Consider the following 17383-nt stretch of genomic DNA (forward strand, 5'->3'; position numbering starts at 1 on the left):
AATAGAAACTGAGGCTATGATGAAAATCACTAGCATTGTCAGAGTCAAAAGTGAAACTGTGATTGCTTAGTTGAGAAAAAAAGTGTAAAGAAGGCATGAAGGAAGGATGTTGCATAAGAAGAGGCTGGAGAAGATGGATGGATGCTCCTTCACAATGCTTGAGTGAATGTGCATATGGTAAAAGCAAAAGGCAACAAAATTAAAATGAAAAAAAAACATGCAAAGCTATGTAGACGAACACATATGTAAATGGGTTCTTTTCACCATGTTTGATTAAAGCCAGAAGCTTAGAATGCTTTCAAAAGAATTTTTATGTAAGGTAGGAAAAGACATTAGAAGTCAGTAATTCAGGTCCTAAGCCACCCATTAACTGATGACAATGGAGAGATGTTTTCCATTCTACTGGATCCTTTCTTCCTGCGCATTTAATGCTGAATCTGAAGAGCTGAAATTAGCATTGTTCCCAAGAAACTGGTGAGAGATTTTTAACTTCACTGGCTAAGAAAGCGAACTGCTAATAACAAAACCGGCAAAACTGTTACTATATTTATGAAGCCATCTTAGGTGGGAGTAGAGTGAATCAGGTTAAGATACTATTAATTATCTGTATCTTATAGTAATGTTTTGGGCATCTCCATAGTAAAATTTGTGTTGATTGTGCTAGTACGCTTTATATGAAGATAGTGTGCTAATACTTATATCAAAATTTCAAATAGGAGTTACGGGAAAGTGAAAATACGCATAGTTCCATCATGGCCATAGTTTCATCCCATTTGGGGGGGCTCTCCGTGTGTGTATGTGTATGTGTGTGCATTGAGAAATAAATACTTTTTGTAAATGATTGATTTTTGTTTAAACATTTTACTGCTTTTGGTGAAAGTAGATTTTTTTCCAAACTTTTTTTTTACCCAGGAAGTTTTCTGCTTTGTAGAAGTTCATGGGTTTTTACTTCAAGCTCAGCATAAGCAATCTTTTAACCATAAAAAAATTGAAGTTCTATAAAGTATCTCCAAAAACAAATGGCTCTGTTTTTAACAAAATGTCTTTCCTCTCACGTGGACAACCCATGCTATGACCAAAGTATATGAGAAACAATCATAATTCTGTTCCTTTGGCTATATCTTTTGGATACCCTCCAACATAAAATGCATTAGCACAAAAATGTACTTGTCCTTAATTAATTTATAGCTTAGAGCAGAATACCGTAAATAACAGTTGAACTTCAGCTGCAAAGGTTTTAAAGTCATGGATAAAATTTTGTATAAAATTTGTAATGAACCTTAAACAGTGCTAGAGGACAAGTCGAACTAATTATCAATAATCTTAGGAATTTCAGTGATGGACAACTGAATGTAAAAGATGTTTATTTTGTAATACATTTGGGTTCTGTTGAATTTATAGTCACTGAGGGAGAGAAAATTATTTAAGTTTTACCACCACCCTGAACAAATACAGTTAATAAAATGAACTATTTGGTTGGGGGTTTTGTTTTGTTTTGTTTTGTTTTGTTTTGTTTTGTTTTTAAACAGCTTGAAACATATAAAATATGCTGGCATATCTTGTTCTGAAGCATGCATGGTTGAAGGTTACAGAATCTGCATGATATTCTATAGCTTTATACATGAACACAGGACTGGAAAGGATCTAAAGGGTCATCAAATCTATTGTCCTAATATTGCAGGAATCCCATTCTATAATCCCCTTCATAAACTTATCAAGTTCCACCGTGAGTGCAGTTAAGATTTTTGCTGCTGTTACTCCAGCTGGAAAATTGTTCCCAAATCTCATTGCTCCAAGTGAGAACCTGTTTCTGGTTTCTAGCATAGATTAAATTCTGGCCAATCTGTGCTGATGGGTTTCCTTGCCAACATTGTCATTTAGATTAAACGGCTCTCTCATCTCCCTGATATATTTATAGACAGCAACTGAATCCCTTAACAGCCTTTATTTTGCTAAGCTAAACAAGCCAAGCTCTTCATTCTGTCTTCTCATATGATAGGTTCTCTATTCCCCTGATCATCCTAGAAGTCCATCTTTGTACCTGAACAAGTCTGAGGTAATGTGCTACAAATGAAAAGGTACAACAGTCTTGTATAATAGCATAATAAAAGAAACCATAACAAACAGTGTAATAATTTCAGGCTTGCAAGGATGTGCTGTGCCAAATATTTAGGAGGTTGAGTAAAGGTTTTGAAATCTTCTACGGGGATCTTTGTTAGAAATAACGTAAGGTTTTTTCCTAAGTTATTGATTGAAATTGCTATATGAAAGGTTTTAGGGTTTTAATCAAAAGCTGGGAAATCAATGAAAATTATGATTTGGTTGAGACCTTCAGCCAGCATAGTATGCAGTTGATTAGATTTGTGACAGTAATCATGGAAGAAATGGGTCTGGCATTTTTAAAGTTTGTTTGACAACAATGACTGAGAAAATTCCTATGAACACTGTGTAGTATGTGATGAATCTTTCCTGGAGAAGCCACAATTGCATTCACATGTTGTCTTTAAGAAATTTCAGTGGCAGTGTTCAGGGGGTTGGTTCCCTGGCGTTAGCTCTGCAGAGTGCTCCTGTAGGTGTGAGCCACTGGAAAGCAGAAGAGAATGTAGGGACAACTGATCTCACTACCTCCCAGGACCACAGAGAAAAGGATATTTGGCCAAATCCAGTATCCCCTGGTCCCTTGTGCCATAGCTTCTTGGAAAACTCCAGGAAACTCCTGACTCCCAGCTCTTAAGACTGTAACAGCAATCTTTTTTAGCTGTTTTACTTTTAATCCTTAGTGAGTTGATAGTTCAATCAAGTTTCAAGGGTAGCTTCATACAGAAACTCTTCCCCAGTTGTGCTAACCCTGCCATCCCAGCTCTTGGGGCCACGATCACTGGAGTGTAGGATGCCTCTGTTAGTGTGGAGGAGAGACATTGTTGGGTTGGGGGGGGGGGGGGGCATTCGTTTTTCTACAATCCTTCTTTTCTCAGGAATAAACTCAGTGATTTCTTTTTTAGCTTTTCTCTGTCCTGTAGCACAAGGAAAAAAGAGCTTTTGTAATGCACTGTAGGAAAAGAGAAGCACAACTTTAAGCCAATGTATGCACATACGAAGATCAATGAAAATGAAAAGCTTTTAAAATACAAGCAATTTCTTAAGCAAGAGCAAAGGGGAATCCCAGCTGTGATTACAAGCAATTAGATACACAATTAAGGAAATACATGTCAGAGCACTGCATGGGTGGCTGCTCCCTGGGGGCTGGGAGCAGGGGGAATCCCCATGGGGACTAGTGGGCTGGGGGGCAACCCCAGCCCTAAGCATCAGGCACTTCCCTGGGGATGGACCAAGGCCGGGATGGGCTGTGGGCCCACAAGTGGGCCCAGCTTGGTGGGGCCCATGGCCAGGCAGGGCTGTGGGCTGTGGGGAGCTGGAGAGCAGCCCTGCTGCGGGGATGCTGGGGCAGGGACTGATGGCCCCAGGGGGGCTGGCATGGGGTGCTGGACCCTCAGGGCCCTGACTGTAAATTAAAAGGAACTGTAATTCTAACGAACATTTCTGACAGCAATAGTCGTCATCAAATAGTTGATTTGCTAGTGGAAGCCATTGTACGCCACCTGCCCTCATGGTAGCTTGTGGGCCGTGGGAAGTAGGTACCCCTTCATGCATCCCGAAGCCTTCTCCAGTGATGCCGGTGGGGTGTATGGTGCTTGCCAAAATCACCTTCAGTTTGTGTCTTTTTCTGACAAGTTGTGCATAGCCAGACCTTCACAGTGCTCCACCAGACTGTCCGTCCAAAAGGACTTGCCCTTTGTTGTACTATCCCCATTGTGACAGCTGGAGCTTGAAACTGCAAGGGAGTGAAAATCAGCTTCGAAAGCTCTTTGCTTTCCCTGGCTGTTCCTTTGAGGGTCCTGGGAACTGAGGCTTGTAGATCACTGGAAAGATGGGGACTTTCGTCAAAGCTGTTGTTAGGGTATCTTGGCCGACCTGCCAAAGAAAACGTCGGCTTTCCTTCTGCTAAGTTTTGCTCCCTGATCCGTGGTGTGTCTGGGGAAAGGGGGCATGGGTATGTGAACGAGGAAAGCTGAGAGGCTTTCTCCAAAACAAATCTACAGAGAATCAATAGCTTCGTATTACTGCACTGAGAGTAACAAACAAAAATGATTCTATTTAGTGCATGTGATTAAAACTCTTAACAACCAGCATGGAAAAAACAGCCCAAGAGGCATCCTGCTGTGCAAAGGGCTGTGATGTTATTGTAGCCCAGTTAGGTTAACGACGCTAGTGAGGCAAAGTCTGCAAGTAAAGCTGCTTCTTTCATTAGCCTAACAGGTGGTTAGGAGCATTTTTGATGTACCTGTGTGATGGCTGTGAGTGAAATACCAGCTTTATTCAAGTCAGTGGCAAAATCCCATGGGCTTTTCAGTACAACACAATGTTGTGTAATGGAAAGTATTTTAATTAAATACAGTGATATTTATCCTGACTGTTTCTTTTGCTCACTGTATTTACTGTGGCATCACTTAGTTAAAGTGGGGAATAAGACATGTATAGGCATAAATATTATCTCTAGATATTTTAAAGTTTAATGAAGAAAAAGGTTTTCCAGAATCTTGCAAAACATCTACCTTATCCTGCTGCTTGGTAAAACATCAGATGATCTAAATTACTCAAGCCCTAACTGTGTTCCAGGATGTTTCCACTTGGGAAGATTTAGGTGTAGTTACTACACTTGTAAGATGACTTTAAAACAATATATAGCGGAGGGAAAGTACTCTTAAGGGCCTATTTTTAAACCATGTCTCCTGTGAACAAGGTTTCTGCAAATCGTGAACACCACCACTTCTTTTGCATTCAGTACATCAGATTTTAATCTCATTTAGACTGACAAAAATCCAGAGTAACTTCTTTAAACTCAGAAGAGTCAAGACAAATTAGGTCAGAATTTGACCCATTAAACGTTGGTCCACCCTTTTTGTAATCTTCATAATTAGTATGAGCTGATTGACAGAAAACTATTCTTTGTTTCTTATATTTTGTGAGTTGCACTGAAAATAAAGCTCTTCATTGCCAAAATATGGCTCACTTTCTTTTATTAGCCCTAGATAGTTGCATATTAACTTTTAAAGACAATAGTCTTGATCCTTCCTCTGTTCAAATTAATGAGAAAACTCTCACTGACTTTTTTGAAGGACAAACTTTTTGTAGGGCAAAGAATTAATTTCTGTAAATCCCATGTGCCTCATACAAATTATCTCTTCTTGTAAACTGTCATGCCAGATGTGATTCAGAGCTTGTGGGTGTAACAGTCTGATAGCCTGAATTCTTGCACTTGTAGGAAATACTTTCTACTATTAATAAATAAATAGATGGATAATTGCTCAATTTTCTCCTAGAACTAGCTGTTCAAGACTGAAGTTTCCTAAACAAATTTTCAAGAAAATTAAAGTATTTATCAATAAAATAATCTGGGTTTTTTTCCTATAAAGCCAAGTTTTACTTAATGTGTTTGCACCAATTTAACTGTGATTACAGCTGGTTAAGATTTCATTATTTTATCTATCCTTCTGTTGTTCATAATCCAATAAATCTCATTCTTTCAATTCAGAGCAAGGACAAAAAAATTCTACAAATACCAGGTTGGTATTTACTATTTTGCAAGAATTCACATACAGTTTATTAAGAAATAATGGGGAAATGTGCCATACACTGTTCTAGCTGCTATTAACTTAGACACAGTAGTAGTCCTGCTTTATTCCTTAAATGGTATTGTCCCTATATGACTACATTGTTGTTAGGAGAACTATATAAATGATTTAAATAACAGACAGCCTGTATAGCTGAACAAAATTGTTACTCTTTTCTTTAAAAAGATCACAGCTTTCCAGAACACCATGTTCTCCTTGACCAAATGCTTTGCCAAAGGAAAGACCTCCATGGTCTCACATCCCTCAGAAGCTCTTTGGCACCACCAGTCCTGCCACTGAGCCTGCCTGGAGACATCACTGCTCAGATCCTTCGGCTCTGATCTTTCCATGCTAGCTGTCTCTGAAGTGGGTTTGACCTACCAAACTTTGCTTGTACCATAATCGTGCTGCACAGTTGAGAAGGTCAGGGCAGAATTCAGGGAATCCACAAGGTGAATTCAAATTCTGTTCGTATATGCAAACTAATCAAATGCATAAATGAGCTTTTATCAACATGAAACCTTGCCTCCCTCCAGTGTTACAGCTCTGTTCCGTTTATGCCCTGCAACATCCCCAGCTTTCCAGTAGCAATGCTCCCAGTTCCCTCCATGTCTGCTATACCTCCATGGTATTTGGAGTTGTCACCATGTCCCGAGCCTTCCTTTGTTTGCTTTGTGGGCTGTGAAAGAAACTGGTCTGCAGCTCTTGCTGTGCTGCGGATTGTCCAGCTTGGCCAGCCAAGGGAGTCACGCATTCTCACTGAGCAGCTAGAATTCTGCAGACTGTGTGCAGTGTGACTAATAGATGGGCCAAGCTGGACATGTTACTTCTCTGCTGTCATTTCATCATTGCATTGCATTGCATTGCACATATTCTGCAAAAGTAGTCTACTCAATGAGGAACACAGCACATCATTACCTACCAGCTTTTTCCTTCCCTTGTTAACAGCTGGGGTTTTTTTTGGATGGAGGGCGTTACTTGGTGCTGATTGCTGAATTAAAGCAGAAAGCTGCGACTTGTGGCACCAGCTCTTAGGAGGCAGCAGGAGTGCGAGGTTTTACTACCTGGGTTGGTATACTGTATCATACCTGCAAACACATTGCCCAGTGTATTCTGGATTCTTCAGGTTGCTGTGCTGTGTCATGGCCTTGGAGACACATGGATGAAGTAAATGGGAATCTCTAAATTAAAAAATGTAAGTATTTTCAAGCCACTTTAAGTCTGGAAGTCTGTGTTTTCTAGGTGGCCTGCTGGCTGGCAGGCAGGGCAAGCAGAACATGCTGCTTCTCGCTTTGTCCTCGTGTGCAGCCCCTGAGCCTTATCTTTTCTCTAGGGAGCAGCAGGGACCCCAGTCAGCCTCAGGTGGGAGCAGCAGAGCAATGGCACAGGGACACCTCCACCCTCGACTCCCTCCTCCCCCCTCCGGACCTAGATTCTAGCGAAGCCCCTGCTCTGGAAGCATCCCTCGACACAGGTATTACTGCACACCACGGGCTTTTCCAGCTGACATGCAGGAGCTTCTAGGTAGAGCTGCGCTCCTAAATTAATAACATTCAGGAGATGCCGTTGCAATAGCATGGCTGGAAAACAAGGCTTGAGCTTTCTGCACATGTCAGCTCCAGGAGGTGACCAAAATGACTTATGTCATCTCTTGTCTTTCAAAGGCTCATCTGAATTGCAGAGCTGTCAAAGCCCTCAAGGACTGTTGAGGATTACCAAGGACATCCTGATAGTACATTATTTTCCCTGAAATTTTTTAGCATAATGAGTTAATAATAAGCATCCTGAGTTAATGAGTTAGCGTAATGAGGAACTCTTCAGCAGGCACCTATTGACTTTTATGACTTTATGGGTATTTCACAATATTCATCTGGGATTTTGCCTGTCTTTTAAAAGCCCTATTGCTAGTATCACATTGGTTATAGAGTGATCTTTATTTCCATTTTTAAAATGCCTGGTTCACGGTGCTGGAACATACTTTGAAATTGTGAACCCAGCTCAAAAACTGGAAGGCAATCAATAACTGATTTTATAAAAATTTCACAACTTTAAGCCCAATATTATATCATATTTTTAGATGTCTGACTCATTTGGAAAGCTCGGGATTGTCTATATTAATTATGGCCCCAGAAGTTCTATCTCAACAGTCAGAAAGCAACTCCATTTGTAGTCAAGGATTGCAAACACAATCTTCCTGGAACTGAAAGTTGTACATTGTGCAATTTTTATGGCTTGTATAGCTTTTCTATTTTTACTTGGTTGAAACCTGCAATACATCATATAATCTTCCTTAAATTGTCATTCATAATGCTCATTTCCATTAACTTGGCATAAATAAATTATTTTCTTTCTTAAATTTGTATAGTTACTATTTTGCCTAACAATGTTACACAAACAAAACATTATTTTTCTCTGATACAAAGTTGATGTGAGTACAAACTGCTAATGATGTGTTTCTAGTTATGGAATTTTTAAACCAAATTTTAAAAAAAACACACAGTATTTTCTTTTTTATTTAAAAATATGCATGTGTTATGAAGTCCAATAACTGTTCCCTTACTTCAACAAACCATTTATTTAATCCTCCACCTTTATAGGCATTTGGAAAAGTTTCTCTGAGGTTTCAGAAAGCCTAATAAAATTGCACTTTTCAGCTTTTTGAAGATACAATGGGAAGAACAATTCTGGTTTTTTTCCTTTCTAGAAATTTCCAGTACTTAGAACTTTCCAGTACCTAAAGGGAGCCTACAAGAAAGCCAGGGACGAACTTTTTTAAAGGGCGTGTAGTGCTAGGACAAGTGGTAATGGCTTTAAACTAGAAGAGGGTAGATTTAGATTAGATGTAAGGATGTTCTTCCCTGTGAGGGTGGTGAGGCACTGGCACAGGTTGCCCAGAGAAGCTGTGGCTGCCCCATCCCTGGCAGTGCTCAAGGCCAGGCTGGATGGGGCTTTGAGCAACCTGGTCTGGTGGAAGGTGTCCCTGCCCATGGCAGGGGGGTTGGAACTAGATGATCTTTAAGGTCCCTGCCAACCCAAACCATTCTATGATGATTCTATGAAATGCATCTTCAAGGTATAAGAGATCAGTCAGTGACAAGGGTTTATACAGAACTCTCCAGCCTTCTTCTTGCTTACATAAATAGAGATAATGTCATGTATTTGGCTACCTGCAGAAATTGTTTGCACAACATTACTTCATACCCTGGCTGAGCAGAGGGCAGGGGAGCTAAGCCTGCTGCTGGCACACCAGTTCATGTCATCTGTGCCATAATGCTAAATGCTGGGTTCTGACAATGCTTTTACTTTCTAGGCTTTCCTGTCCCTCTAATTATAATCCTTTGTCTTTGACACATATGCTTATTTCAAGTCCGAGATTTGTCAAATAGTTGGTGTTTGCTGCTTTCTGCGGGGTATGGCCTGGTGATTTCTAGTGCCTGGAAGGCCGGTGCTACAGCTGAGCCACACTACCACGCTGGTATGTGTTGCCAAGCATTTTTCCTTGCAGGCTTTTGGTTTTTCTTGATGCCAAAAAGTAATAACATTTGTATCAGTAAGTACAATTATAATAAAGATTTTTTTGCAAGCATGACAGCTACCTTAGGTCAAGCACATGGCAAACTCCCAGCTGTACCGAGATTCTCTAAATATGGCCATTTCATACCAGGTCAGTTTTGCAGTCCAAGAATCGACTGACAAACTGCTGACTGATTTTTTTTTTTAAATTTGTTGTTTATTTGGCATGCAGTCAACGATGTTGTACGGGATGAATTTAAAAGATATAGTAGGGTATCAGATTTTGGAATTAACTTTGATTAAATGAGTTACAGAACTTAATATGGAGACAAATAGTTTTTGGGGGTTTTGACTGAGTTTAATAATTTCTCTGAGACAGTGATATACAAATCCTAAAGCACTGTGCTGATAAAAGGAAATCTGAAAGTGCAACTGAATAGAAATGTACATGAACTGATGAAATTAACTTGGTTTCCTAGCTGATAAATATTATAAAAACAAATGTATGTATTCCTCAAATTACATTTAGTTTAGCAGAGTCTTTCAGGTTTAAAGATATAAAATACTCTTAATAATTCAGTAAGGAAATATTTATTCAACTTGAGGACTTTTTCCTGACTTTTCTGAAAGCTTTGTGAAGTATTCTCAGTATATCTACAGCGGAGACTCAGCTGGTTAGTCTGAGCCTACTTTTTCTGGACAGCTGTGCTTACCAGTCAGCTACTGGGTGCTCTGGAGAGCTGACCTTTAATTTTCAGCTAGGCAGATCTGAAAAAAACTCTTTCACCTCTGAAATTCCTGCAGTGTGCATGTGGGCAAATACAGATAAGGAAGAGCTCTTATCTGTGGCCTATGCAGGGAATATTAAGAGTAAAGAGGTGGTACTCAAAGCTCACTTAGACATTGTCACTGGGGATAGAAACCCGAGTGAGGTTTATTCTCACTGGGAGTAAAACAGTATGTGAAATGTGAAATGAGCATGTGAGAATACTTTCTGTTACATCTTGTTTCTTAAGATAACTAAACATAGCGCCTCAATAAGACAAGAGGTGAATTTACATCCTCACAGGAGGAAAACTGGTTAATCTTCCTTTTCCCAAACCACAGGTGAGAAGCTAAAAAGCAGTAACAATACCATTTTGAGCTATTCAGAGGCAGGAGGAAAGATTAAGCTTTTGACCATAACTAGCATTCACACCTAAGAAAGCAGCTGCCTGGGCAGCACAGGGTCCGGCTTGCTCCCCACGGCCCCAAGATGTGACCGTAGCAGGTCCTTGCCAAGGCCATGGGTCCACCACACATGCACAGGAGAAGCAACCCAAAGTAATTTCTCAGTCACCTAAAATTCCTTGAAGGCAGCTGAAAAATATTTAAGTAAATAAGTAATGCTGAGACATTACATAACTGCTGGTTCAGACAGTTTTTCACTAAATAAAAAGAAACAGTCGTTTCTCTATTTATATGCTGCTTTCTTACCTGATTTACCACGACAGTATACCATCTGTATATGCCTCCCCTCTTTTATTTTTTGGATGATGACCAAACTTCTTGGCATTATTGTGAAAAGTCAAATCAGACTTTTAAATTTGTATTGAGAGATCTAGTGATGCCTTAATATTTAGATCCACCAACCAATTCCCTTCAGCAACATTGAGACCCACATTGCTTTTCTGTCATCCACCTCCTGATAGGAAATAGGAACTTGAAAATTTTATGATTGGTTTTTTTCAAATTTACCTTAATTATTCAAAATGAGTTTCTAGTTTCACCTGCTCTAACTAAAAGAAAGCTAACATAGATCCATTGTTTATTGCTGTTTCTTAAATTACTTGGTTTGGGCAATAACGGCCAAATTCCCTCCACTTTTCCTCCCAAAGAGAGAGTTCAGCACAAGGAGTTGTGGCTGGAGAGTCAAATGAGTTCATTTCCCAGTTAGGTAGCTCAGTAAGGGTGAGCTTTTGACTCTTTTCAGTACTTTTTAGAAATACAGGGTTCTCTGCTCCTCTCAGCCAGAAGCACGTCCCTGCGGCAGCAGTCTGTGCGCTGATGCCTTGTAGAAAATCCATCCCAACAGCCCAAGCCACTTGAGTTTGCGACTTCGTTAACACAAAGTTGGCAGGTTTGGTTATAGCAGGGATTGTGAGGGGTGGACGCAGTCCCACCGCCTCTGTCATGTCCTAACATTTGCCACCAAGTGTGGCACTGTGTCAGATGCTGATAACAAGGTGCCAAACACCTGCTATTGCCTCCCCACCCAACAGCAAAATTGGCCTTTGTAATGATGCATTTGTGGATCCAGTGCCAGTTTATCAGTCAGTGTACTGATGTGCCCAAATTAGGGGCACAACCTCTTTAGAGAGGTCAGTGGTGGCTCAGAGGGGCAAAACCGAGACCTCCCAGCACTTCCCAGGGGCAGGATGCAGCAGTGTCCTCCAGCCATGTCCTCTCACAGGCAGGCTAGAGCAACACCACCCTCTGCCCAGCACCTTTTTCCATGGAAAGAAAATCCGGGGATGCTTTCCCTGATAGACAGGAGCCATGGCAGGCTTCAGCAGTGCTCACTGGAGCTGCATGACTGAGGACAAGGATAGGCCTGAAGTCTTAACATAGCCTCAGAGAGCTCGGGCTCCATTTCAAAGAAACTGCAGATTATGGATGAAACCTAAACTCCTAGCTCAGTCACACAAGTGAGGTACTTAAAGCTGAACATTGTGAATTTGTGCCAGTGCAGATGATTTTATCTTCATGTAGGCTTGTAAAACACCCACTCCATTTGTAGGAGCTCTTTTTAATATCTTTCCATGGCTCTGAATTGAAATTACTTTCTAAGAAAAGCAGCTAAGAATTTTTTACTCTATCCTAGTGGAAAAAAGGAAAATTCAACCTTTTTTAAAAAGTTGAGTAAGGTAGGGTGTTTGGCTAGTTGCAACAAGACAAACACAATTCACTTAGATCCCTGTTGAAATTGGATTTTAAGAAGTCACAGACATTAAAGCAACTTGGATCGGGCAGCAGGTAATTTTAGTTATGTTAATGTGAGACCAAGCCCATGCAGAGATATGTATTTGCTTCTTCCTCCTCTCTTCCTTCCCTACTCAAAGTACCCATGCTGTGTTTTCAGCTTAGTGTCACATTCTGCTCTGAACTAAAAAGCCAGGTGAAGATTTGAGTAGATTAACATTGACAGGCTGTTCAAAAAAAGATCAAAACCAGCTCAACCTGTAGATGCAGGATAACTCTTTAACTTCACTCTTTTCAAGTGAAGAAATTGTCTAGGGATTTTGAAACCAAGACATTAGAAGAGGCACAGAAATATGGTTTCTATAAATGAAAGCTACTATTGTGGATGAGACGGTTTTCAATGCCCAGGTATCTGCAGGTTTTTGTGCTGCTCCCTGTCAGTGTGAGGCATTGGTATTATTTAAATCAGGCTGACATTTACTTCTTTACTTTCTTTGCCACAAGCTCTGAAGTCAGTGGAAAGCTTGCAGGATTACTGGGAAATAATGACAGTCACTGGGCTGGCACTGCCAGGAATGAAGTAAGACTCTCCTTTCCTTTTACCTCTTTACAAATAGTAATGACAAGTGAAGGCCAGGGCTTTGAATAATGCAAGGGCCACTCTGGAGCCTCACAGTGCTAGTCCTCTTATCAGTGACATGAAGCAGAGGAGCTCAAAGTTTGTGCCACCAAGCCCAGCAAAAGCCAGGAGAAGCCTGGTGTGAAGTGGGGATGTTGTGCAACCTCTCTCTCTGCTTCAGCTGCCCTGTGTCTTCCTGACCCCTGCTGAACTAACTGCTCTATCTCCAGACCATCCTTCAGTAGCCACTTAAAAATACGCCTCTAGAATAACTAATATACTTCTGCATGCCTTGACTTAACTTACTTGAAAAAATACAGATTCTTTTCTGTTTTCCCACCACCCTCTGCTTATTTTCTCTCTGCAGACTGTGTATTTATGGTGAATTGCACTTTCCCTTTGCACGGCTGATTAGTTTTCCATTTCCTTTGTTTGTAAAGGAGCAGGCTGTGGAAAGGAAAGGCTGTAAACTAAACAGTGCCAGGGCATGAGCACAGATACTAGAAGGTGAATGTCTGTAGTCTTATTAAACTGTTGGAGTGGTCCCCGGCACACTTTTGGCCAGGCCACTTAACACCCTCCTGAACCATTTGAGAGTGTGTTTTGGGAGTCAGCATGGGCTAGGAGCAATTCCCAGTGGGCAGTGTTGATGCAGCCAGCATGTTATGGATGCTAAGAGGGCTTAAGAGCCTGAAGGATTTTCCAGGACAGCTGGCCTCACAGTCAGAGAGCAGTCCTGGACATGGTTAATCTCCAGTATACATGCAGCCAGAGAATTTTTTTTTTTTTTTTCCCCCAATGGGAAAAATTACTGTAAACCCACCAAAATTGATAGTGAAACTCAATGGCAGGTTTAGTATCAGAGACTATTTTTAACTCTTTTTTTTGAAACCAGTTAAACTTCACAGAGGAGGAACCTTTTGGGAGGTGGAAGGCAGCCCAGTCTAACAGAGGGGGTTAAATTCACCTCTCACCAAACGACCAGGCATTCATGTGCAAGCTGGTACTCTGTGTCTATCAACAACCGAAACTTCCTACAAAGGAGTCACTGAGACAGATTTGGAACTTGTTCCCTGCCTTAGTTGACAGCTGAAATTTGAGATGCTGCAGATGTGTTTTTACACTGTTGTCTCTTGGAGACAATATTTGTAGAAGATACAGGTTCTCTGTATAATTTGTTTTCCCTTTGCTGTAAAATATGTAAGGGTATTTACATCGTGAGTATTTTTTGTTATTTTTGTTATTTTTAGAAACCAAATGAACGATAAATTAGTCAAATGTAAAATGTAGCTATAGTTGTTTACTGGTTTCAGCAAAATCAGAGCTGTGCAAATCATGGCTACCGAAAAGAATACGGGATTCACGATTCACGTCTGGTCAGCAAGAGACAGCAAAATACTTCCCTCGACCCAAAGCTTCAAGTTTGCTTTTGGGACATTTATCTTTTTGTCTTGTCTCACACTTGTTAAAATCCAAGTCAATTTTGAAATAAAAAATAATTTTAAGGTGAAAAGTTGAAATATATTTTGTAGAAAGCTAGTAAGAGTTAGTTTCCTCATTTCCTGATTGCATTCCCTGTTTGCCCTGTGGTCCATTCCTAGGTTAAAGTAGGATTGCAAGGATGACAGAATGACTTTACTTTCCATGCTGCGTTCCCTCAGTGATATATCAGTTTTAGGTATTTTGATTGGTCATTGAAAGGATAGGGACAAGGGACTCAGAGGCAAGAGCTGTGATGATTATCTGCCTGCTCCTGTCTATTGCTGCTTTCAGCAGTTTCCTGCCATCTTGGAAGGAGAAAACGCATTGTTATAGGAGCAGTGGTCTTTAGCAACTACTTAGAAGAGGTACAGCATGGTTCCTAAGTCCACAGTATATTTGATCCTGCAGGTTATCAGCTTGGTTCTATGCTGTCAACAAAAAGAAATGACTAATGCTTACCTAACACCAAAGATTACTTATCTGCAGGAGCAAAAAAATCTCTGGTAGGCCAGCTAATCTGCATCACCTCTCTTATCATTTTCCAGGCACGTTCTGGCTGTCAGGTGATAAAACAAATGTTTAGTGGGTTTGGACTGAAACTAATGGTGACAGTGCTAGCTTTATCTTCATGTGAAGTTCACAGTTTGATTTTCAATTGAAATGGCATAACTCAAAAGGGCAGAAAGCTGTAAAACAATATGTGAAGAATCATGATAGGGCACAGTGCTCATCCAGCCCTCAAGGACTGGCTGTGTCTCGGGACATGCTCCATCAGCTGGGTGTAAAGTACACGGCCCCAGAAAGCAGGGGCATTTCTTTCCTCCAAGGATCCATGCTTTTCCTTCAAATCAGGAGTAGTCCTGGGCACAGGACACTCCAGTGGGCTGGAAACAGGCTGGGAAGAGGGATGAGTAGGAACCAACATACTCCCATGTCTCCCAGCTCAGCTGAAACATGCTAGAAAGGCTGCACCGCAGGCAGTTAGCACTATTGCCACCTACCTTGCTCCTGGCCAGTCCCTTTCAGCCACACAGCCACTCTGGAGAATAAATATCTAAACCCTCATCAGACCTAGTGGCATGTTTGTCTAGTGGTGTCAGCTACTTGAGCTGTCTCTTCTCTATGACTCCCGTTTGTACTTTCTGGCAGCTGGGAAGCAGAGTAATCAAAACATCGGTAGAGTGATATATAAAAGTTTATTTTTTTGACTGAATGATGATCTAATAGCTTATCATTCCTCATGCCTCATGCATCCAAGATGTTTTTCCAGATGAAGCCTGGGAAACATGAATCTTTGTGAAACAAGTCTATGTTACTCCTTAGTTGGTCAGCATGCATTACTCAAGTAAAAGTATTCCAGCTGCAACCACAAGTTTTCCTGAAAATGACAAAATTAATGGAATTATACCAGCATAAACTCTGTTCTTTGTAAATCTGTGCCATAATTTAGCTTGAGGAGAGTTTATCTTGGAATTAAGAAAACGGTGTTAAAGGGGTATAAATCTGCCTTAGTGATGACTGGCTTTCCTCTTTTAGTTTTGTGAAATCCTTTTCTGCTTTCATGCAGATTATACGTATTCAGAATGGCACCTCGATATGGAATTTTCAGAAATCTTTTTCTTTTCTTCTTGAGAATACATTTATGCTTATTCCTCCCATTTCTTTTTTCAAGCAAAGGAACTATTGTTGAGATAATGCTTGGTGAATATAATCCATGTGCTACTATGCTCCACTGTTACAAGAATCAATTTCAGGAGCTATAAAATAAATCTTTGATAAAGCAAAAAGGTTTTGCTGATTCTCGTGCTGTACCTCAACAAGTGTGTCTGCTATAACGTTGCTAGTTTTCTACACTATTTGCAAGCAGCATAAAAACAAAAGTTCTATTCACCAAAATACATTATGTAATAATGAGATAGCGGTGACTTGATAAAAGAAAATTATCTGTGTCTTACATCTAAAACAGTCACTGCATTTTTGTCAGATACTCTTAATGGGGACAAATTCTTCTTTCTCATAATTAAAAAGACTCAAGTTTCTTCCACGGATGAGACTACGTGTATGGTATGACAAAATGAGGGAGACACCATGACATCTGTCTGCCATGGGGCACTATCTCCTTCCTGCACGGGCTCCTCCGAGCAATGCCATGCCCTCTCCTCCTTGCTCGAGCGCAGGCAGTGGGTGCAGCCCAGGGACCAGCCCAATCTGCTGCATCTGGCAAAGGGCTTACGGAGTGGGAGGGAGCCCACAGAGCAGTACTTCCAATGCAGATGGTCCAAACCCTGCTATGGAGGCAGCGTCAACAGGATGACATGAATATTTCTTCTTCAGTGCATGGGGCTCAGCACGTGTGCTTGGGCGTTGCTCCTCCTAACGCCTGTATGACAAATGCTTTTCCAGCACTGCAAAGCAGACCAGGTGAAAGGATGAAGGCAGTAGTGGTGTTATGTAGCTAGACTAGCCACAAGTCCTCTCCTAGTCCGTACAAGAATTACAGCCCTGTGGCTTGGTTATTCAAGCTCTTTATGGAGTAGAGAATTGTCCTGATCCATAAAGTATCCATAAAGTGCCAATACTCCAACAACAAGGGCAAGCAGTTTACACATGCTCTCACAGAAGCACACGGGTAACGTATAATACTGTCAGAAGGAACAAAGACCTTTTCTTGTTTGCTCTTGCAGATAAGTCATGATGCATATAAGGGCAAGAGATTGGGGGAGGGTTAGAGAGCAGAATGGATTAGTGCTCTAGGCATGAATGTTTAGAAATACAGGAAACTCCAGAATTGCTACGGGTAGATATTTTTTCCATTCTTCACCTTATTAGTCATTTGGTTTAGCATTCTCCTCTGACCAGCATGACTGAAACAAACACTGGAGTCATCTACAAAAGCAAAATGAAGAATGAGGTCTGCGTTCCTTTGGCACAGTGTTGTTCGGCTATCACACAGTCCGGAGTCTGCCACATGTCTGCTTCATGCAGCATCCAAGTCCAACTGGGCAGCATTGCTCAGCATGCACCTCTGCACAATGCAGCCATCAGTTCCTACCTGGTCCTCTGACAACCTCTTGGTAGCATGATTCCTTTTTATTTCTTCAAGTCAGAATAAACAATAATAACGAACATTTGCAGA

The 17383-nt window shown here is 40.9% G+C and overlaps 1 protein-coding gene across 5 annotated transcripts in view; it reads left to right on the top strand.

The window, feature by feature from the left end:
* FILIP1 (filamin A interacting protein 1) overlaps positions 1-17383 on the top strand; it is a 109789-nt gene that overhangs the window by 21668 nt on the left and 70738 nt on the right. For 3 of the 5 annotated variants that reach the window (XM_030005992.2, XM_030005984.2, XM_030005974.2), the window contains exon 2: positions 7006-7146. The exons of 1 other annotated variant lie outside the window; for it this stretch is intronic. The gene's annotated coding sequence lies outside the window, so the exon portion shown is untranslated. Of the gene's footprint in view, positions 1-6798; positions 6868-7005; positions 7147-17383 lie in introns of all 5 variants that reach the window. One more of the 5 variants, XM_030005979.2, reaches the window with a different exon arrangement.

Source organism: Aquila chrysaetos, chromosome 2 (assembly GCF_900496995.4).
Source record: "Aquila chrysaetos chrysaetos chromosome 2, bAquChr1.4, whole genome shotgun sequence".
In the NCBI taxonomy this organism is placed as follows: Eukaryota; Metazoa; Chordata; class Aves; order Accipitriformes; family Accipitridae; genus Aquila; species Aquila chrysaetos.